Below are 24,827 nucleotides of genomic sequence, written 5' to 3'. Positions count from 1 at the left end.
TCTCTCCATAAAAGTGACTTGCCCTACTGTGGTTGGCAAAAGTGGTGAAGTAGCGGAAAAATGCTCCTACCGGAGCACGAAAACGGCGAACACGCTGTTGTTCAAAAGACTCTGACAGAAAAGTGGAGTACCAGCAGCCTCATCTTACTTTCCTCAGCACCTTTAAAAAATTTCCCAAAAATTATGGCATGCAGACAAATTCGCGCGCTTTTTTATGCAGAGAGAGAATGTTAAAGCAGCAGTGGAAAAGACAAAGATATACTGGAACATAGTAAAAGTTGATTGTGGCATAGAAAGATCGAAGGATACATTAGAATTGTGAGAGAAAGAGAGTGTACAGTGGCATAGGTTCGTAGTTGACAGTGCTAGGAAATGAGTGAAGGGGACTGTGCTAGTGATACAGGAGTAAAGGGAAGGTGCAGCTGAAAGTGAATGACAGCCAGTGATAAAGAGAGACAGCGTCTACGACAGTGCCATCGAGGACGAGAGAGATAGCGACAGTGAGAAGGCGGCGGCAGTTTGAAGGGGTGAGTGAAATAGTAGCAGTAGGAGAGAGCAAGAGGGAGACAATGACAGTGGGGGGATACAGTAGTAGTAGTAGGGGTGTGGGTTACAGTGAGGGGAGTTTGTCGGAATGAGAGATGAGTTGCCGGGTAAAAATAGAGTGCGAATATATTCGCGTGCAAAAACATTTGGGAAAATTTTAAAGGCGCTGAGGGAACTATAATGAGGCAGCTAGTAGACCATACTTCAGTCAGAGTCATTTCAAACAGGAGAATATTCGAACTTTGTGCTCCGATAGGATTCGTTTTCTCCAGAACGAATTTACCTATCTTGCGATGTAAGCGTTGAAATCACCAGAGGTTGTTCAACAGTGCATTCCACTGCACTTCGCTTACATTGCTTTACGGGGAGAAACGTACCGACAACAGGGCGAATGATACAAAACGTAATTATATCTGTGCTACTGGTATCTACAGTCTTATAGTACGGGAAGTGATCTGTGCTTCCGAAAAAGTATCTTCTTCTCATAGCAGGACAGGGACACCGCCTTTCCTGGGATAGAGGAGGCAGGAGGATAGTCTGTGAGTTTCCGGCAGTCTTCATGTGATATTTTGTAGTTTTAGGGTATTTTTCAAACAAATTGAGGAAAGGGTCAAGTCCATGTGAGAGGTAGTCCACAAAAAATTCGTAACTTACTGACTGCTGTGCAGCAACAGTTTGAGGCGGTGTCATTTTGTTGTCTGAATACATAAACTCTGAATCACATGTGTTCTAATGTTCTTTTGTCTTCGCAGGTGCTTTACAGCATTTCGTGCTGTCTGTGTCTTCCCTGCAGGAAGAAGACACGTGATTTGGGGCAGAAATCAAAGAAAGCACGTTCGACGGAAGTCTATGATTACAGAAATGTGGACATGGAGAAGGTAAGCACTGAGTAACTCCAAGGTGTATGAAAAATTACACAATGAAGCCAACGACCAGTTACATTACAGTTAATATAGTCACTGATACAGCACCATACAGAATCTCACTGTATCAGCTTCTGGACTCGGCTGAACTCTCTCAACTACTCGTCATAAACAAGCCATCACCTAACGGCATCTCCTCCTACAGTGCACACTGACCCCACCGTTTTATAAGTGCATTTTCAGCGACAGTGAAATAAGTGTGGATCGAGCCACCTAACCCAATTGCAGCCACACGTCTTCGTATCCATCACCCCCATAACACTAGCCGCTCATTTTCCTATGATCTTCGGATCAGCGTAATAGCTATACCTGCTTACAAAAGGACTCGTAATAACTGGTGACAACGGTAACAACACTAATGGTTGAAATTAAGCTAGTAAACTGAACCGAAGAAAACATTTCGGCTGTACACGTACGCATCCCGGACCGACCAAAACTTCCATATGTCACACATTGCCCATATTTTCTATGTTCGCATTTTGTTGTGCATGCGGAGGGAGAGACTAATTATTACTACCATCACACAGTCTGTGTTAATACGATGTCTGTATATTACATTACAATTTCCTTCAGTCAAGCATGCAGTCATTAACGGTTTGAGAAAAGAAGAGCGCGTACTTATGTTCTTCCTACTAGGAGGCAACTTCTGTACATAATGTGTCAATCAGTCGCAACGCTACGGACACCAGCATGCTGTCTTTAATAAATAGTAAAGTGAAGTACGCATGAAGGCAACCGAAAATTACATTCAGTCGATATTGTTACAGAATTGTGGGTCAAACCGTAAAAACATGTCTGGTAGGATTAAACATCGTTCCTTTTGAGAATATTCAGGAGTAGCAATTGATGAATGGTTCAAACATTTAGGAAAACTTTATATCTTTTAATGGATAAGTTAATTTCCATTAGTAGATATAACCCAGACATGTCACAGCATCGCAGACCACGTGGTATTAAATTGGTGCACAGTAGATTGTAATACGTCTACAATTATTTACGTCATGAATACTCTTCCCAGCAAGCATCGGTGAGGAATGTCTGACATCATGACCTTAACCAGAGCTATATGACATAGCATTATTTTCATGACGCCATCAATAAGGATATGCGTTTAGTGTACGCAGATGTGTGTTGCTTAAGTGATATTTAATGTAGCAGGCTTTCTGAAACCTAGAGAGGCTTGGAATGTTTATGTTCCGAGTCTTCAGATGACATGTCATTCGTCAGTTGCATAGAGATCACAGTGGGACGATGGCAGCAGAATGAATTTGCCTTTTGCGGGCACGCGCTCCATCGACTATACTAACCAAGAACGACACACGACCTGTCCTCACAAGTGTACTTCCAGCAGTGCCTCATTTCCCGACTTCCAAACTTCACAGAAAGGCAAAGGTCTTGTACTCGAGTTCCAGTCCGGCATATTCCGGCCTTCATATTTCACTACGTGTTTACTGAATATATCTATCCACATTTGCTTCACATATTGTAAACCTTCATTGTACATACAATTTTTCTCCTTTCAAGCGCCAGCTTAACTATTACAGGATGCCTTATCAGTAGCCATATTACCGTGCCACAGTTTTGTCTAGTGTTTTCCGTTAAAATCTTACCTCACGTTTTCATTCTTGTGGCTCTTAGTTCTCTGCCTTATTTGATGTCTTAATTTATAACCGCCATCTCTAGCACCGTACTTCACGTCTCTTAAACGATACAGTTATGGACTGCATATGTTGTATAAAATCTGTTTCAGTATTGTAAGTCAAGTGTGTAGAATGTTCGCATCTGTTATAAAAATATGCAACCCACTCTTCCAGGTTTATGGCCGCTTGAAAAAGAGGAGGGTGTCACAAGTGCCTTCTGTCTTTGAGATATTTCCCTGCCAATGGACCCCAGAATCAGCTAGTCGCATCAAGTATGGAGATAATAGTGTGGACTGTACGCTGAAGGACGGCTATGCAGAGGTAAGTCAATTTCAATACAACCATGTGAAGTAAGCTGAAAGAAAGGGTAAGAAAGAACGAGAGAGAAGAATGACCAAATAAAGTAGCAAACTGTACGCTTTGCAGAATCTGTTACTCTGCCGGATCACTCTTTCATTTGTACATGAAGGACTAAATAAGAATTACATTTGATTACAATCCAGTAATAGTATCGTGCACTGGTTACAAGAACCTAAGGTAAATCAAAGGTGAAAAGCAGCAGTAGTACTCGTGCACTAAGCTTCCTCTGTAAAACTGCCGTGGGTTCGGAATATATCACTCGTTTCATACGCAATAGTGTTCTTCGGCGCTCCACCTTCATGAAATGAAAAACGAAGGTTAACAGTGACTTAGTGCACCAAAACTGGCAAAAGCTTTCGACGTGCTACCTCAGTCTCCAGTAGACAGGTTACGGCCATAGGGAGTGTTAGTTTGGATATCCTTGCATAAAGCTAAGCACTTCCATAAACTGCTAAAAGCTTATGCCTTCAGTTTAAAAGGAAGACGAAAGATGACTTTAATTTGAGTGCAGTAATTTCAGGAAGTAGTACATACCCACTGCAGAAAAATGTACACAAGGGCACAACGATATAACGTGTGTTTCAGTTCCAGTCCATGTGACGCTTACCTAGAGCCGATGCAGGAGGAAGTTTTTAAACTTTAAGAGTAGTTGATAAGAAAATAAATAACCGGAACATAGAACACAGAGGTGTTAGAGAGGGTATTAGAGGGCGGGGATTCTTAAACAAAAGATAACAGTGCTGCCGTAGAGACCCAATGTAATGTTCCAGAATCGGAATTCGAGGTTGATTAGGCGGTGAGAAGGAACACAAAACATAAATTGAAATGACGATGGGAAGAATAAGCTAAGAGAAATTAGTGTGATAACAAAGACAATTATAAACATAAATTTACATTTTCGTTAGTAAGCACTCTCACTTGCAATTCCCTACGTATTTAATTGTGTACTGGCACTTCAAATTTATTTGCTGTAGTGACGTAAGTTAACTGTTTGTTGATACCTTAGCACTAGTAGCAACAAACTACACATAATTTACTAAGTGTGCTCCATAAATATCTTTCTTTGTCTTTTCACTTTAGTACCTTTTAGCTCTCTACCTTATTCGATATCTTAACTTTCAGCACACATCAATAGCGCCGTACCAAAATTCGTTTAAAACTACAATTACCGGCTACTTATTGAATATATAGTCTGTTTAATTACTACAATTAAAATATCTAAACCTTCATATCTGCTGTATACATGTCTTGCCTAAATTAGTGATGGTAAAAATAAAACTCCCCCAGGTTCGTCTGTTCGGGCGCTTCAAGGTGATAAATGTGGACGAAGAAATTCCTCCGTCTGTTTCCCACGGTTTCAAGCTTCCTGTAGAACCTCGCAACCGCCGGAAGAGACGAGAGAAGAAACAGGAGAATCCCATTGATGTAAGTCAATATTATTACTACCATGATAAATAAGCAGGAGGGAACGGCCAGACAGCGTGAGAGGGAAGAATGCACAGATAGTATCTCAGGTGGTATGCACTGCGGAATCCGCCACTCTGCCAGGTAATACACTGAAAAGCCAAAGAAATTGGTACACCTGCCTGATATCATGTAACGAATGAAGTAGTGTTGGAGGGAACTGACAGCATGAATCCTGCAGGACTGTATATAAATCCGTAGGAGTTCGAGGGGATGGATATCTCTTCTGAACAAGGCATTGTAAGTCTCAATATTGTTCATGTCTGTCTCCAGCTGCACACGCCTCACACCATTACTGAGCCTCCACCAGTCCCCTGCTGACATGCAGGGTCCATGGATTCATGAGGTTGTCACCATACGCGTACACGTCCATCCACCCGATACAATTTAAATATAGAGACTCGTCCTTCCAGGAAATAACTCGTCAATAGTCCAATGTCGGTGTTGACGCGTCCAGGCGTGGCTTAAAGCTTTCTGTACTGTACTCATCAAGGATATACAAGGGGCCTTCGGCTGCGAAAGCCCATATCGATAATGTTTCGTTGAACCGTTCGCACTCTGACACTTGTTGATGGCTCAGCATTGACATCTTCATTAATTTGCAAAGAGGTTGCTCTTCTGTCACGTTGGACGATTCTCTGCAGTCGTTGCTGTTCTCATTCTTGCAGGATGTTTTCCCGGCCACATCCATGTCTGGGATTTGACATTTTACAGGACTCCTGATATTCACGGTACACTCATGAAATGATCGTACGAGAAAACCCCACTTCATCGCTACTTCGGAGATGCCGTGTCCCATCACTCGTTTGCCGACTATAACACCACATTCAAACTAAGTTAAATCTTGATAACCTGGCGTTGTAGCAGCACTAGCCGATCTAACAACTGCGCCAGACAGTTATTGTCTTATACAGGCGTTGCGGACTCCAGCGGTGTATTCTGCCTGTTTACATATCTCTGTGTTTCAAAACTCATGCCTATAGCACTTTCTTTGGTGCTTCAGTGTATTATTGGGAATCTCTCAAACTCCATACGTGCTTTCAGAGCATGAGAGACCGCAGCTGACACTCAGATTTACGAGAGAGACATTCACTCTACTACAGACCAATAATATTATCCTCAACTTGTTACAAGGCCCTAAGGTAAAACTAAGGTTGCATGCAAGAATATAAATGTTGAAAGGAATGCTAGGCTACGAAACTGAAGAAGAAGGAAGATGAAGAACAATACACATAGGGAGACGTGGCTCCAGTATAATTGGTGCAAATTAATCAAAGAATACGATATTAATATGTTCGGAGGAATAATGAATCATCTTATAATATAGAAGGACAGTGTGAAAGGAGTATGAATTTAAAATATGTAAAAAACAATATATCGAGACACTGATAAACAAATAGTAAATAGCTCTACACGAAGTATTGTTAATCAGGCGTAGTATTTCAATCTGGCGAAAGATACAGTGTAGCAATATCAAAATATATTTATATTTTCGTTAGTAATCTTCCTTTTTTAAATCTACCGGCACAGTTACTGTAAGATTGCAAGTAGTAACCACCGAAAACCATCGAAGACGTTACATATAATACGGCTATAAAAGGATGCGTCCTGTTTTTAGATAATCATAGTCTTTCTTGGTTTCACTCTTTTTCATGGTCTAATGACTTTACATCATGACACGCCCTACCCCACTCTATACGCGATGGTCTGATTCTTTTTTTCTAACGTGCCCTTATCTTCACAATTTTAACATACATTAAAAACACTGTATTTCACGTTTATTACAGCCTACAGTTAAGCCTTAGTTACTTAATATGTAATCCATTTATGAATGCTGAGACAGACGTCTAAATATTCTGTCCTTTAGACACATGCTATTCCAGCTCAGTCACTAATGAATGATAAACTGGAACCTCCCACAGGTCAATTTTTCTTGGGACTTCGGTGAGGAAGAGATGGCTGAAGAGATTCCACGTTTTGAGGAAGACACTTCCAAACTGAGTGCTCAACCTGAAATTTTACCGCAGAAACCTGAGACAGAGTTGTTCGATGCTCCGCAGGAGGGCCGTACTGAGGTAAGTCAGTAGCATTACTACCATGAATAGTTAGTAGGAAGAAATGGCCCGACAGGGTTACAGCGGAGAAAAGCCAATTACACGTCTGACTGCATGCCTTGCAGAATCACCCTCTCTGCGAAATTTGTTTATTTATTTGGAATGTCTCACGCTCCAGACATTCCTACATGACAGCAAAATGCAGTCGAAAATCAAGTTTACATGAAGGACCGTACAAGGGATTCATTTTATTACAATTCAGTAATACTAAAGTCCATTGGTTACAAGCTGTTAAGGTAAACTTCAGATCGAACTCAATACTACTGTTGAGATACAGTAAGCTTCAGTTGTAAAATTGCCATGAGTTCGGAGTGCCACTAGCGTGACACATGTCGGTCTAAAAGGTGTTCGGATGCACCGATTATAGACGACAGCCTCGTAGAGTCGGAGCTGGTCGAGCTCTACTGCTGGCCAGACTCTCATCTGTCCATCGGTGTCGTAAGCTCGAGGCAAACGTGTAGGATTAGAAGCAGACTTTCAGTTTGCGACGATGGCGTTATACACGCAGTGCGATTTCGAATTGTGGGCCGAGCGAGATTGAAACCGGTTGACTCATTATTAACGCAACTACGACGAGGATAGTGTTGAGCGATTTATGGAAACGTGGAATACATAAATCCGCGTAGTAAAAGTGAAATTATCACAGAACATACTTCTTTTGGAAATAAATCCTTGGTTACCTTATGTCTTTAAGAAAGATATAATACTTTACTGAAGCATACGATGGCATCAAAGCTGGACTGTTCTGAAGCTTGCCACTAAGCTGAAGTTGACCTGTGGCTGCCAGTAGATTGCGTCCTCAGCCATTTTGTGGGAGAAACAGACGAGGTCGGTTACAGGCCTCACTGTTCTGTAAATGTAGACCGCAGTTGCACAACTTGTCTCATCAACACACACTAAACAGAGGTATCATTGCGAAGACGTATCTGTAGTAAACGGAAAAGCTGCGATGCAGTTCTGTAATTGTGTGACATTAGGCAGACCTATTAGTTGAAATGATGTCTCGAATCCGACTTCCAGATGTCAGGGGATTTGAAACCAAGAGCTGGAAATAAATGACTATGAACGCCCTAAATTAACATGTTGTGTGGCAGTAGGGGATAGATGAAGAAGACAGAAGGAATCACAACATCTCAATGATTGTAGCCGACTAGATGGTGAACGTGCCACCTAAGACAGATGATAGAAACGGAATGACTATTACACAAAATCAGTATGCGTGGTAACGGGTACGATGGTTCAATCCCTTGTAAAAGTTCAACAGGATAAATGTGACGACATAAAGATTCCGAATGAACTTATGGAATATTCTATAACATCGACAAAGGCGCTCTACTGGGACTCTTTTATCTACCTTCTAACATAGTTAACACCTAATTGCTCCAGCTAAACTTTCGTGGCGTCTGTTTTGCCTTATTGTGATACTGCCAACGGTTGTTCTAATGCTGACGCTCACGTGATCTTTTAATTACGTTCTTGATGAAAACTATCTGGATAAGTAGACTGTAAGAGTATAAAAATTGTAAGAGCATACGAGCAGTTGGCAGAGACCACGTGGAATCAATGGCACAAGCCGTAAGGAAAGGGCGAATGAAGGATGGCCGAGGCATTTTCGGTACAGGTTCTGACAGACGTACCACGAGAACTGAAACAGTGCCATCCCATCTGTTCGTCCACACCGGTATCTATCGGATTTGATGCCGAAGTTATAGATAATTACTATAGTATTACGACGTCTTTGTTGGATAGCAATTCATAAAAAGAAATATGACAAGAATTTTGATTTGTACAGTCAGTAGTAGGCTGCCTTCGAGGCTAAATTATTTAAATGAAAAAGTATTTTGGATCACCTTCCGCCGCAGGCTGAGCAACTTCTTATGGGGCAAACTCTATATCTACATATATACTCCGCTCGCCACCATGCGGTGTGTGGCGGAGGGCACTACTCCCGTTATAGTCATATTTATCCCCACCATCACACACACACACACACACACAAACACACACACACACTTTTCCACTCGCGATTCGCACGAGGGAAAATCGACTGTCTGAACGCCTCAGTACGAGCTGTAAATTCCCTTATCTTTGAATGGTGATCATTGCGGGATTTGAAAGGTGGTCGTAATAATATATGCAGTACATCCTCGGCGAAGATAGGATTTTTGGAATTTAGTGAGCAGCCCCTTCCCTTTAGCTCGTCGTCTATCTGCAAATAGTTCCACTTCAAACGTCATAACCATGTAATCCGAAGACAACGAATGTGCGAAATACGTCTTACATAGTAGTATTTACCAAAAGACTGCACTTCTTAGTCGCAAAAGAGGATTACCTCTGACCAATTTTTACTTCAGGTACTAAATCAGAGTAAATGAATAATTTAGTAGGAAATGGAAATTTGTGCAAACTGTGTTACGAGTTCCGCTGGTCCTGTTGTAAAACATAGTCGAGATGCATCCAATCGAAAAGAACACATGCTCTTTCATCCATCATCCTTTCCCATATCTAGACAAAGTTTTCTAATGACCTCGTCAATGATGGTACGTTACGTCTCAATAAGCATACTCCCGTCATTGCGGCTGCCACTGCACGTACTTTCTACGTGTGATGTTGCCTCGCCACAGCTGTGCTGTTAGGGATACGTCGGATAATATCTTTTTTAAATTTACTACTGTGTGGTTGATGGTGTTGCACTTGTTATCTGAAATCCTAAGGAAGTCGATTACTTTATTGAATGACACGATCTGGGACAGATTCTATACGGCTAAAAACGTTCCTCACACTTATTAGCTGGGATGATTTGACCGAAGAGAGTGACGCACATAAATGCACGCAAAATAGTTCCACGTGATAACACAGTAATAATTCTAGATATAAAAGTGTTACCACTGCATGAATACAAATGTGTGATACGTAACGAAACAGAAAACATTAATGGGAAATATATGACTCAACAAGACGATTACTAGTATTGCATTAGCAAGTAATTCTATTTATTGGAGGTTAAAAATATGAAATCATACGCATAACAGACATCAGTTAAGTAGAAGAACAACATCTGTTGGGGGGAAGCGGATGTAACTTTATTGGAGTGAATTAAAACATAAATCTTTAACAACATCAGAGCAATCATACAAGTTCTGGTATATGACACATGAACGTGAAAGACGTGTGAACGTTTTATGCTTGACTAAACACTTTTATTGTAAATGAAATTAATTATCTGGACAACTGAGATATATGCTTCCTTTTAACTCCAATCGATATGACGATTATCGGATGTATTACTTAACTTTATACATGATTCAGAGTAGTAATAAAAGACATATATATATCAACATTTTCTTTAGCTAACTGTCTTCTTTAGAGTTGAGTGCATGTTTTGCTACGTAGTTGCTGTACGTCTTTATGTGTCCTATTGTAAGAAGTAAACAAAAATTATCACAAACATTACATGCCATGTGGACCACAGAGAATGTCTGAAGTGTGTAGATCATCATTCTCTTAGCAAGTTTCATTCTTCTGCGTGATCATTTTGTATTATGGATTGCACGAAGCACTGCATGGGCAATAACCTGCTTCTTATGTTCGAACCTGAACGTATCTTAGCAATTCTTACTTTCAAGCGCCCGATTAACTATTCCTCCTTGCCTTACCAGTATTCACGTTAGCCTTTCAGATCAGTCTGGCCCATAAAAGTGTTCCCACTCCATTACATTCCTGTACCTGTTAGTTCTCTACCTCCATCTTACTTTTTAACAGGCATCTGTAGCACTGTTCTTCATCTTTATTAGAACCTACACATAGAGATCTCGTATAACCCATTTCAGAAAGTTAAGTCAGTGTCTAAGGTTCTCTGTAGGTTAGACGCTTGCCTTTACAGCTGAGTCAGTGATGATGAAGTCAAACCATCAACAGGTCCGCGTCATTGGGCGTTTCGACGTGACCAATCTGCTAGAAGATATTCCACCGCTCGAGAACGACGCCTGTAAACTGACTGTGAACGCCGAGACTATTTGCAAGAGAGCAGAGGTGGAATTCGTTTATCTTCCGAAGGAGGATCCCGCTGAGATAAGTTAGTGTTATTAGTACAATGAAGAGCTAGCAGGAATAAATGGCCACTCAGTTTGGAGCGAAGAAAAGACAAATACATCTGAGACTGTCTGTATTGCTGAAACAGCCACCCTGTCGGCCGATAATTTTCGCGAACCTCTCACAATCCGGTTACCTGTCACGACTATAAAATGTAGTCGACTGTCTCGTTTACATGAAGGACTAAACGAGAGATTCACTATATTACAATCCTATATTACACGCTAAGACAAAAGAACGACGCACCACAAACGAATTATCAGAATGGGAAGGATATCGGGAGACGTGATGTACAGGTTAAGACAAACAAATGACTATGCTTTCAAAAAAATTGGATGATCTTAACAAACTGAGCAAGTGGACCTTCTCCAAGCAGTTGGTGGCCTTGGCATTGATTGACATCATTGTTGGATGTCCTCTTGAGATATGGAGCCACATTCTGTCCAGTTGGCGCGTTAGCAGCTCAAAATCCTCAGTTGGTTGAAGGTTCCCTTCCACAATGCTGCAGACGTTTTCAATTGAGAAGAGATCCGGCGACTTTGCTGGTCAAGTTAAGGTTTGGCAAGAACGAAGACAACCAGCAGAAACTCTCGTCCTGTGCGGAAAAGCATTATCTTGCTGAAATTTAATCCGAGGATGGTTTGTCATAAAGGGCAATAAAACGGGGTGCAGAATACCTTCGACGCACCACTGTGCTGTAAGATTGCCACGGATGACAACCAACCGAGTCCTGCTATGAAAGGAAAAGTCGCACTAAGCATTATTTCTGGTTGTCGGTCCATACGTTGGGCGAAATTCAAATTGGTATCTCACCGGTGTCTGGGGTGTATATATGCGTTTTCAGCTAAGTATCTCTTTGACACGAGTAGAATTGTCTTCAGCGAAGAAGCTCTCTTCGATTTGAGCACCGGTGACCAAAGAAGACGTGTCTCAGGAAGCCCCTGGTGCCGCCCTCCGTACAGTCTGACAGCCAGGAGTGACGGTCTGGGGCGCCATTCTTTTTCACAACTGGAACCACTTGGATTCCATTCGCGGCACCTTTACAGTACAGCTGTACGTCGACGATATTCCACGCAACCCTTTGTTGCTATGCAGGACTTATATTTCAGCAAGACGAGAGTTTATACTGCCTCCCTTCTTGCTTGTCAGATCCTACCATGGCCGTCAAGTTCGTCGGATCTCTCCCCAATTCAGAACGTTCGTAGTGTTATGCGTGTTGTCCTCCGTCCAGTTCGAGATTCTGATGCAGCAAACACTCCTATTGGCAGAATATGCCACGATGCCGGGAGCACATCCAGTAACAGCAGTAATCTGTGCCACGTCGAAAAACTGCTGGTATAAAGCCCGGAGGAGGAACAGCGCACTGTTGACTCCCTCAATTTGTGAAGCCCTTTCTCTTACATAAATAATTCAGTTTAACTGAAACTGTAGTGATTTGTTAGTCTATATATGTACATCACTTGGTTATTTAGAGTGTACTCACGTCCTTCAATTACTAGACACTAAACTGAATCCAAGGTCTAACGCGATGGTATCACTAGAGATTATAAGCTTCCACTGCAAAATTGTCTCGGGTTCGGTATGGTTACGTGGCACCCTGCAACGACTTGAGTCGTGCCAGCTGTAGACCATAGTTCTTGCGAGTCACAAGTGACAGTATGTCACTGCTGGCTGGAGTCACATCCCTCCGTCTACACGGCAGGTTCGAGGTAGTGGTGTAAGATAAGCAGTTAACTTTTATTCCGCGACAAAGACGTTATTTACGTAGCGTGATTTCTGATTGGGAAATGACCAATACTCAAATCGATTGACTCACTTTCAACACATCTATGAAGATCAATGTTTTACGTAATTTATGGAAATGTGAAAAAACTAAATCTGGATAGTCGGTGAACATTTAAAAGGGCACGTACTGATTTCCAGTACTGTGTCTTAGCCAACTCACAACTTCTACACATTGTAGTTTTCTTTGGAATATGGTCTCTATCTGGTTTGTTTCTTCCGGAGATGTAAGACTTCGCCGAAGTCGACTCCTTCAGAGATGAACTGTTCTATTAGTTTCTAGTGATCTCAGGTACCTCTTGCTTCAACGAGATTGCATCCTTAGCTACTTGCTGGAAAGAACAGAGGAAATTACCAACCTGCTGGACAGTAATGTAAACATTGACCGCAGTAGCATCGGTTCATCTGCTCGATTACGCACCAAACAGAAATATTAAAGCGAAGACGTATCATTATCAAAGGAAAAGATTGCGATGTACTCACATGTCTAAGCGACGTAAGAAAACCTATTACCTGAACTGGGCGCCATAGTAGGGTGTGTTAGTGTAATAGGATATGAAACCGGGAGGCAGAATGAGATGTCGCCTGAATACCACAGATGACCATGTTATGAAGTAGAATAAAGCAGTCAAAAACAATTACATCACTACAGTGACTGATACCCATGAGAATTTGACGTCCCATGTAACGCAGATTTTAGAAACCGACGGAATTATGACATTAACGCAGTAAGCTTGGTAACGAGGACTTTCGTTTCATCCAAAGTTACATCTAAGGACATGTCGGGAGCAGATGTAAGATTCATTGAAATATTTATGACGAACAATGATACTGAGCCTTTCTGCTGTGACAGAGTGATAATTCACTGAATGTTACACCAAAGAATGCGGATAACCTAACACACAAAATAACGGTGAACGTTTTATCATGTGATATGACAATAAGAATTAACAACGACGAGTTTAAAGGAGAATGGTATGATGAAGTGTGTTGAATGTCAGAAGATTAATAAAGCTACTGCATGCGAAGGTACAAGGACAACTCTTATGTTACATAGGTTCAGTCGCCACTGCTACCAGAATATACCATGACGGAATATTTTTCGTGTAAGGATCCGTCTGTTTAGCCTCATCCACTATTTTGCTGTGAATAGCATCAGTACAGCTATAACCCTTGGTACGCACGGAACAGGCAACTATTAGAATATCAACCCGAGGCACAACCGTTGCTCTTGTTGTCTCCTGTATGAGGAATGGTATTATGCAGCTCGCCACAGTAGTCCATCGAGTGAGAGCCTCTTGGTTTCTTCATAACTATGGCAAGCGTCATTCATGTGAGTCCACTTTACATGTTCAAGTCTCCATCTATCAGCACAATTTTACAAACATCCGACGTTCCACGTCCACACACACTCCCTCAGTCCTTTTTCACCAACCTGATAACCCCTTGAGGCTTTATGATACATCCTATCAACAGATTCCATCTTTTATTCACTTTCTGTCATAAAAATATTTTTCTCCCCATCTCGATTGAGTTGCCCCATGTAAGCCACGCCATAGGTCCACTTCGTCTTCAGAACTCTCCTGGAACACTTCCCTTCAAAACCATTTGCTCTTTTCTGCCCTGAACCGCTTACAGTTCACTTTTCATTCATGTACAAGGTTAGAATACAGACAAATACCTTCAGAAAAGACCATGTAACATTGAAATTTGCCTTCTATGTAAAAAAATTTTGCTATAGGCGTCCTCAGTTTTACATCTTTTGCACTTCAGTATTCATCTGATATTTTTCCATAAAAGTAGCAAAACTCTTTTGATACTTTCAATGTCATTTCCTAATCCATTTCCCTCCGTAGCTCACAATTTCGATTTTATTCTATTGCATTTTGCTACCTTACTTTCACTTTTTTAGCATTCAGCTAACAACATATTTTCCATAGGTTACCCATTTCGTCCAGCTGAATATTCAAGTAAAATACCGTCTCTGATATAATTGCATTGTCATCGAGTAAACTAAAGTTTTATTTTTTTTCTTCCAGAACTAAAATATTCATTCCAAGTTTCGGTTTCCTTTCCGTATTGCTTGCTGAATGTCCACACTGAATAACACGTGGAATAGGCTAAAAGCCTGTCTAATTCGTGACTCGCATTTCATCCTTGTTACCTTCAGAAATGCAGCAGGTATGAACGTCGGTTTGCTTTGCTTCAGTGTATCTCCCAAATCGTAGAATTGAGTCAGTAATGGTTCGTGCATCTCTACATCCCTCTTGAACCTAAATTCATATTTTGCCAGTCTAATGATAATTTCGTGTCAGTTCTTTTCCAATCAATCCATTGACATTCACACTCCTTTGAAATTTTCCCACTTTCGAAGTGGGATCATTACATGTTTTTGAAGACTGAGAGAATGTATCCAACCTTGCACGTGGTACATGTCTGGTGAACTCTTTTTTTCTTGCTTCTCACAATGATCCCAATAACAGTAAAGAAGTTTTGTCTACTCGAGGTGTCCTTCTTCGACATATGTCTTTCAGTGGTCTGTGAAATTCGTTTCACAGTATAATGTGTTCCTTCTTACCCTCGTCTAATTCCTCTTTCCTTTCGATAATAATTACTTCAAGCTGGTGCTCTTTGTTGAACCTGCCCGTGCACTGTATCCCAGTTGCAGTTGTTCCTTTCTTGCTTCATACTGTCTTGCAATCTGAGCCCTATGTATTGATTTATGTGATTGAGTTTTTTCCAAAGTTTTCTTAAATTTTCCTGTGTCTATTATTCTCATAGTCAAGTTTAGAGTTTCTTCTCCGTTATTTTTAAACTTGTGTATTCACATCTGCTGGCTTAATTTTCTGTATTTAGGTATTTTCTTGTCTCGTGAATAAAATTCATTACTGATGAGTTGTCTTTTCCTCCATTTGATCCTATGCATCTTTCATTATCACATCTCTCGAAACCAACCGTTCGTCATCTTTTGCAATACATCTCCCTTTCTGAATCAGTGGTTGCCTAAAGCTCCCTTTGAAACACTCGATAGTCTTCTGAAGTGTTCTGGTATCTCCAGGTTTCTAAAAGATACATAGCTTCCTTTCACTTTAAAAAAAACAACCAAATTAATCTGATTTCTGTGCACATTTTTCCATGCACTTTTCTTTATAATTACTTGCCCATAGCTCATGGCGCTCTGTTATATTTTGTATTTTCCTGCTCTCGAATTCCTGCCTTGCATCACAATTACTTGTTTTCTCCTTTCATGCAATGAATGTGTTTTCTATTTAAACTTTATTTATTTCCACCTTCTAATTATGTACAAGCTAGCAGCCTATCGTACTAACATCATGTGGGTGTAGGACTGATGTTTATCTGGCTACTCATGTTCACCTGGCTACTAAGTTGTTCGGCCGCATTCCTATTTTCTTGTTCATAAATAAATCATCTCCTGAGAAATTTCCTTTTGCTTTCAGCTGTAGGAAGTACCCAAACAACGCACCCCACCTCACTGACCAAATTAGCTCCCTTTAGCAGGAATACGTGTATCAGAGGGAAGTGCCTAATCAGGACGCCAACGAGCACCTTACTTCGTCTCGCTGGCTGGAATGAGGCACGCCTCAGCCACGTAGCAGGCTTCACCAGTGAGGCAGCTGCATACAGTGGCACTTTACACTATACGCCGGCAGGCAGTGAGTTGTCTATTCGCTCGCTATTCCATCATTTCATTGCAACAGATTCCCTCATACCCTGACGCCCAGCACAATATCACATATTTCCGTATTTACTTTAAGTTATGTTGGGTGTCCAGAAACCGCAAAATGCACTGAATAAGCAAATGTGCACTAGGGGAAGGAGAGGAAATGGGTAGTTTTGGAGGACTCGTAACAGCTGAAATCAAACGATGCTTATAACTGACACACAGTTCTTCATCGAATAAAAGTAAACCACCGAGTTGGGTAATTCCCAATTATAAGACTGCTCGCAAGCAGTTGAACTTTCCGTTTTAGATTAACATCAACAAATTCAGAACAGATAATTCGATAGCAGTAACAACGCCCACATCAGACTGAATTACAAGCAAGGAATTACATTGAAAGAACAACTTAATTAATAACCTGCCAGAAATCGTATCAGTGTGTATCTAGTTAAAGTCCCGTTGCTAATAGAGAGATCTTCAGCGGTATCCTATTGTACATTGTGCGATAGACGAAGACCCTTTTTTGTAAACAATTTACTTCTCTTTCATATTTTTTGACGGTTAGCAGCCGTACTGTATTCTCTGAAGGCTGGACTTCTTAGTATTATTTTAGCGCTTCTCTGACGTTAACAGGACGTTGTGCTCCTGTCCTGGATTTGATTATACTGTGCTGCTACAACTCGAAATCTGCTATCATTGCTCGTGGAACTAGTACATGAGGCCATCTTTGGCGATTGAATGTGCTCGTATATTATAAATGTTGTGAGGCTGGTCTAAGATTTTCAATTTACTCAAGCAGTTTAATGCTGTTTTGTTCAACCAACTAGCCTATCATGAATGACTTCATTAAGTTCATTGTGTATGTATCTGGCTCTAGACTCTCGGAGTTCTTTGAAAATGAGTCTCAAGCATCTCTTTCATATGACTTGAAAAGATTTTATATTTGTCAGGTGTACTGTGCCCCAAAACCAACTTCTGTATGTCATGGCCTTAATCTTGAGTGCCTTATAACGTCTTATTTTTGTATTGACGTTCGCGTTTTTCTCTGTCTAGTAAGGGATGTAGAGCATGAATTACTCTGAGTGTCTTCTCCTTCTTAACTTGTATGTGTAAGTTGAATGCGAATTTACTGTCTGATAATACATCTAGGTATCTGACCTGGTTGGTCCCCTGTATCTGTTATTGATTTGCAGTCTGCCCCTCAGTTCTGGTCTTCTTGTGATGAACAGGACTAAGCGTTCCTTACCAGCACTCATACGCACAATGTTATATTTTGTCCGGTGCTCTGTGACAGTTACATGCCTCTAAAGGCGGCCTATGGCTGCATTCACTCTGCCTCAACATCGTTTGGTAAATACCTCAGCTTACCAGTTTATAATTTGTAACACGCCTGAGAGGACATGTAAAAGTGTATTATTTATTAGCTATCAGCTGTTATGAATATCGTTAAAGCTTCTTTTTCTTTTTTCTCTTATTTGCACCATACGCGTAATAACAAGGATGGTATTCCGTATTAACTCTTTGTCGCCACAGTGTCTGGATATACTTTCCTACTATTATTTTATTATATCAGTCCTAGGTGAAGACTGTTTTTGTCACAACTATAGCTATGCTGTTTGCCTAGGTGGACGCTGCTGATAATGGAAAACCTCGTAAAGAAATGGAGGAGGGGGCAGCCGAGGATCTCAGCAGCCATGCGTCGGTTGCTGCCTCCAGCAACTGAAGAAAAATTTATTTGTTCCAATAGTTCTTGTTTGCATCGAGTTTTTTGTTCTCTTGGAGTTATTTGTTCAGTTTTGTTCCTTGTTCTTGTGTTCGAGTTTATTATTGTTCAGTTTTGAATTTTCATTACTAACCTTTTTCTCATTTATATACAAAAAATAAATTTTTTGTTTTCCGTCAACTGTTGTCTAGTTCTTTAAGTGTGTTACTGTAAAATGAGAGTTCACGAACATAGTTTCTAAGAAGTTCGTTTTCCTGTATTTAATAGCAATCAATAATATACGCTTTGCATTATGGACACTAATCAAAGATACCAATTTAAAGTAAAACAACACAGCCGGCTGTCAACCGAATGCCAAACAAGTAAGCCCCACGTCCACAGCACCAAATACAATGTCAACTCACAGATGGGCCATTTTATGTAACCTTATAGACATGGGTATAGTACACTTCTCATTTGGTTGACAGCCAGATGCCTTTCTGAGAAATAATATAAAACAACGATTCGATTTGTACTTGAGGCGAATGTGAAGATGGGACTAGTACTCCAAAAATCGATCATGTAAAGGTATATATATATATATCCCTGCTGCCACAGGATACAGTACTTGTAATTGATCGCCATATGGAGCTGTATTACCACCAACCACTACGATGTGCGTTCAAGACAGTCTAAGACACTTGAAAACCTCAGTACAGTGCCATAAATAGGGTAAACATGTACCTCCGACAGTGGCGCATATTTTAGCTTAGTTTACAATACCACATTCACTTCACAATAACACACTTTATATGATGCTGAGAAGCTCAATTTACTTCACAAAAGTATCTCTGTCGCTGAAATAAAAATAGAAAATAAAATTTAGAGAAAGACTGCAATGAACGTTCTTTGAACTATTGGTTTGTTGGTAGGCTAATAAAACGCCTCACTTTTGCTACTCGAAATACACGGCATGCATACAGTGAATGTAAAAACTATTTCGGTACCAACAAATTCCTGATGCGAAACTAATCCAGCATACAAACTCCTAAGCTAGCAAGAACATAGACTACATAGCTATGTGCTGTAAGAATTATTTTCCACGTCGAATGGAAAACAGAAATAAATACGCTAGATAAGATAAAATTGTAGGGAGTCGTCCGTTTCGTCGGTCCGAAAGTGTTTGAAGGCACAAGAAAAAGTACGGTAATTATATGCTTTTGTAAGTCATTCATCGATTCAAGTTCAATGCCATTCTTGAGTAACTCAACGAATAAGAAGCGCTTCTAACACTTCGCAATGTATAGCCGACCGCAGTAACAAAATAAAAGAACAAATATCACAAGAAATCAGTCTCTATCCCACAGTAAATATTAATGCCCTACTTCAGAAAAAAAGCCAATACATGCAATTATGTCATGAGACTGACTATTTGTCTTACAGTGAAATGTGTTTCAGCAACCAACTAAAGATAAAATGCCTGCAATTAGCCATAATATTGGAACCGAAACAAAGCCTTCTGTTATGAATCATAATAAAACTGAGATAAACATTTTATGTTCAGACGACCACGCAAAGGGAATGACACAATTTTACAAACATTAGGAGCAAATCCTGGTTGTTGTATGCGCGAAATTTTAATGAAACGTAATATATCAAAAAATCAGCAGATTCAAATACTTGGTGAAACTTTCATTTGAAACACTGGCAGTGAATGTGAGTATAGTAAGTTACCAAACAGTTATCATGGCAGACATCCCTTACAGAAATCATCGAATAGATTCTTCTTGTGTAAAAGACATTCAAGAAGCAAGGCAGTGCGTAAAGAAATATTTTCCAGTCAATTGGGGATGTATTTTTTTCTGCTTGCTTTATGTCTCCTCTGTTAACTACAAATGCCAACTCATTGCTTCTTACCTTATGCCGCGGTGATACTGAAATGGACATTTTCTCTGGCAAATAACGAAGTGCATTTTCAGTGATTCATTAAATGTCTGATGATAATGTGATATAAGTTGTACCACAAGATTTTTTGGTTATTTTGTATTTGAGTGTAAATGAAAGATGAAGTATTTTTGATATTCTAATGTTACAAGCACTTTGTCTATATGCAGTTTACACGTATAGAGACCCCTTTTGTCCAGCAGGAAAACTTTTATTCGTGTAAAATTTTGTTAAGGAAGAATTGAGAAATGATAGGAGTCCGTCGATGATGGGGATCAGTAACTTAATGACGAACAGACAGGACAAGACATTTAACCCACAAGATTTTATGTTAGCTTGGAATTGTCGTAACGAGGAGAAGAATGCAGTTTGACCATACAGAGACAAGGAGAGTTTTAAGAATAGACACGAATCTTAATATTATCAACGAAGAAGAGGAGATGCAAGAAAAGAATATTTCAAGCAAAAAGCTAGCAAGAAAAAATATCAAAAAAGGCGATTCAAGACTATAAAATCTGACAATGAATCGATGCAGGAGAAAAGAAAAATCAAGCCATCAGAAGTATGAGAAGAGCTAGCAGTCACCACAGAACGCTAGCGTACAGTGAATTTGCTGAGGCTGACTACACTGAATAGTTATCGGCTTCATTTTGATTGAGGAAAGACTATGAACGTCAACAGCAACGTGGATGGTGTTGTGAAAAGTGACTGTTTAGCGGCCTACCATGGTTATAGAATTTGGTCTGAGAATTGACTGTCTATTACAAAATTACCTGTAATGAGGACCAAGGCACACATTATCTGAAGAGTGTTTCTCAACACACATTATGTGCAGACGTTAATTATAATTAGAGACATTTGAAATATTTTGAATGTTAGAGAATGTTATCCAGAAGATCAATCGTTGGGCTGATAAATTTTTATATTCACTGAAACAAAGATTTGTCTTGCAATTAAATGTTGTTCTCATGCTATTAGAGAGTGTATGATTTTTGTATAGTCGATATTTTTCTTGTACTTGAATGTGCAACAGTTGGTGCTGGCTATGTCCTGCATAATGTTTGCCCTCCCTGCGAAAATGACTCTACTCTCAGTGACGATTCTCAGAGTCTGACACTAAAAAAGTGCAATGGGCTTTATATTTGATGTTTGAAATGGTCCGTTTGTCAGAAGCGCTTCAGGACAGGGTTTTTTAAAATAATAGAAAACTGCGCTTACCAAGTCATGATCCTAGCTCGGAACTAAGTAGTCGCCTTGGCTACCTACACACAGTTGCCAACGTTGCTGGAGGTCTTAGAAGCAAGCAGGGAGAGTTTCAACTGTGGCGCTTGTAAGTTCATTTCTCACAGCCCATTTGGTGGATGTGGGATGTCAGCAATAGAATGACTGACCAGATACTCGATAACAGATGAAGCATTATGGGGTCTTGCATTGTCGTGCGGTAAGAAGCAGTCTTGTGAATGCGGCATATTAGGGGGGCGGTGTCAAATTGATGTCGCAAACCTTTCAAGACCTCGATGTAAGCAGTTTGGTTCACTGTTTGACCTGGAGGACATAGTCGTGGCGAACTAATCGTTTAGTATCAATGAATCCGTTCAACATTGTCTTTGTTCTCGAAGATTGTCGTTTGCTGCCGGTAGCACTAGCCTTAATCATTAACAATAATTTTTGACTGAAATGTGGAATGACTCCATCCAGTACTTCATCAGAATCTCTTCGTCTTCCCTCTTTCTGTTCCTCTGTTAGTGTGTGAGGGACGAGTGTTGCAGTAATTTTCCGTTTAGCTAAATCTTCGCATAAAATCTCAAGACACATCAAGATTCAAATTGAGTTCTCCTGATATCACACGCACAGTTGCAAGTTGCTTGCAATAAAAACCTCACACGCTCCTCGTTTGCATCGGTATGTGCTGTAGACGGGCGAACAGGTCGTGTTCGTCTTGATCGGAATCTCTGTCTTCACGAAACTCTTTGTGTTCTTGAAAGTACCTCGCCTATATTTACTGTCGAATTTTCACTAGATGTTTTCCAGAGCTTAATGCAGAACTTTACATTCACTCTTTGCTCACGGTCAGCAACCATTGTGTCAGCGTAAATAATGTGACAAAACCCAAACAGTGTGTTGTTAAGCACACCACTGTCACATCGTTAGTTTGCACGAAACATGGCCTAGGTCATTTCAAAAATGCACACATACCAGGTAACATAAAAACAATATTTTTTTCCTTTTTAGTTTTGCAAACTCAGAAACAAAATAATTCTCCTAGAACTTTTCTGATAAAGGGGGCAATTTAAAATATTTACCGCTAGTTAACTTTCCTTTTTCTGAAATCAGATTGAATATCCCTAGGATCTAGCTTTCGTCTGATTACCAAGATACGGGTTGTAGTTGTGCATTAATAACTAATATGATTATCTCTCTCTAGTGAGCTTGTAATACCTCAAAACGTGTAATCAGACTGATGCAGATGCCCTCTCGAAATAAGTATCTTAATAACACCAAAAGTATCATATTTCTGAATATTCATTATTGGCAACTAGTTCTGAATGAAATGTAAATTGAATTGGCCACAGGAGTATTTAACTTACTACTTCTCATCAAGGCTTCGAGAAAGGCTTGTTTAGTAATTAACAGATGTTGCCTGACAACAAATGTGACCCATTTAACTGAATCTATCATTGGTATTGATTTGTATTGAGCTCTCTAAGATTTATTACTTGGGCTATTATTGTGCCTCATATATACATAATCCCCATAACGACATCAACTAAAGTAACACGAATCACATGTTGAACTTAACTTACCCCTACAAAAATCGGATTTTCAGCGGATATTAAAAGATCATGTCAGGTACAGATAATTCGATGAATGAAATACCGACTTGCTATAGCCGACCGCAAGGTAAAACCATTTCATAAATAGAACGGTCCTATTTCTAAGAATCATGTTCATAAGAGTCACTGCCAGGATTTCGTAGTGCATAACGGTTAGATTCGCCCAGATTCGTGGCACGAGGGTGCTCTGCTCTTAATAAAGAGTCTGAAACTTACAAGCTGTTGTTGATTCACACTGATATATAATTTCACGCTATAAGACGGAACATCTTATCCGTACCATAGTAATGGACTGATGAATAAGAAGCTTTCATTATTGTTCTGCTTTTATATGACCAACGACCGTGGAGCTGATTACCTCGTTGGTTGGGGCACTCTTGCGCTTATTAACCTTATCATGTACACCATCACACCAGACCACATAACGAAAGTCAATCAGTGGTTTCAAAGGTGAGAGAAAACGTGCCTTGCAGATAACTGAGATGAAACAAACCCAATCTACAGAATTTGGCAAAAACCCAAATATAATAAACAACTTTCATCAGTCTCTATTAAAACTGGAGAGCAGGCTTCACACATTTTTATGAGGTAAACAGAAGAACACACTCCACGTTGATCGCTTTTCACAACCTCTACTGCTAGTGTAGTGTCACCGCCAGACACCACACTTGCTAGGTGGTAGCCTTTAAATCGGCCGCGGTCCATTAGTATACGCCGGACCCGCGTGTCGCCACTATCAGAGATTGCAGACCGAGCGCCGCCACACGGCAGGTCTAGTCTAGAGAGACGTCCTAGCACTTGCCCCAGTTGTAAAGCCGACTTTGCTAGCGATGGTTCACTGACAAATTACGCTCTCAATTGGCGAGACGATAGTTAGCATAGCCTTCAGCTACGTCATTTGCTACGACCTAGCAAGGCGCCATTACCAGTCAATATTGATTCTGTAAAACATGTACCGTCAAGAGCGATGTTCACCAATTATGAATTAAAGTTAAGTATTCCAGAAGCTACGTACCTTTTTTGCTAGTCTCAATACCTTGTCCTGTTCCAGACCTCACGCCAGCCTGCGTGAGCTTAAACGCATGCCTTTCGGCTTCCTGTCATAGTGGATTGGCTGTCTTGCCAGTACACAACAGCTAGGAAATCGTACCTATTCGCAAGTACAATCAGAATTAAAATATTTCGTTATTCACTAAACAGTAGAAAATTTCTTTGATAAATAGTCTTGACAAATTTCAACATATGCCACCTGAAATTATCATCAATGTCTGTGAGAGTAAATTTATATTCCATGCTCTTGAGTAATAACGACAGTAATAGATTTATACATGTAACACTGATCTAGTAAAATGTGAGAAGGTTCTAGGAATGATACTTGAAGGATGTCACCAATATCGAAGATATGGTTGTAATATGTCTTATATTATTTACAATTGATAATAGAAGTTGTGCAAAATACTTAGATTGAGAAAGTTCTTGCATAAGAGGCAAATATAAATCCTCACATAAATTAAAATCTACGTCACTGAGTCAAAGCTATGTCCTCACTGTGATCGTGATGTAAGTGAACATCAACAGCCAATATGTGAAAGTAATACAAAATACAAAAATATGATGTTAAATAGTGTAAAATGTTAACTCAATATATGGCCTCGCTGTGGATGTGATGTAATTGAAACGTTCATAACTATCATATCAATAGAATTATTCTAAAAAGCTAAAACTTAAGGTTACTCTCAATAAC

This window comes from Schistocerca serialis, chromosome 5 (assembly GCF_023864345.2).
Source record: "Schistocerca serialis cubense isolate TAMUIC-IGC-003099 chromosome 5, iqSchSeri2.2, whole genome shotgun sequence".
In the NCBI taxonomy this organism is placed as follows: Eukaryota; Metazoa; Arthropoda; class Insecta; order Orthoptera; family Acrididae; genus Schistocerca; species Schistocerca serialis.
Note: the sequence above shows the minus strand (reverse complement) of the source record.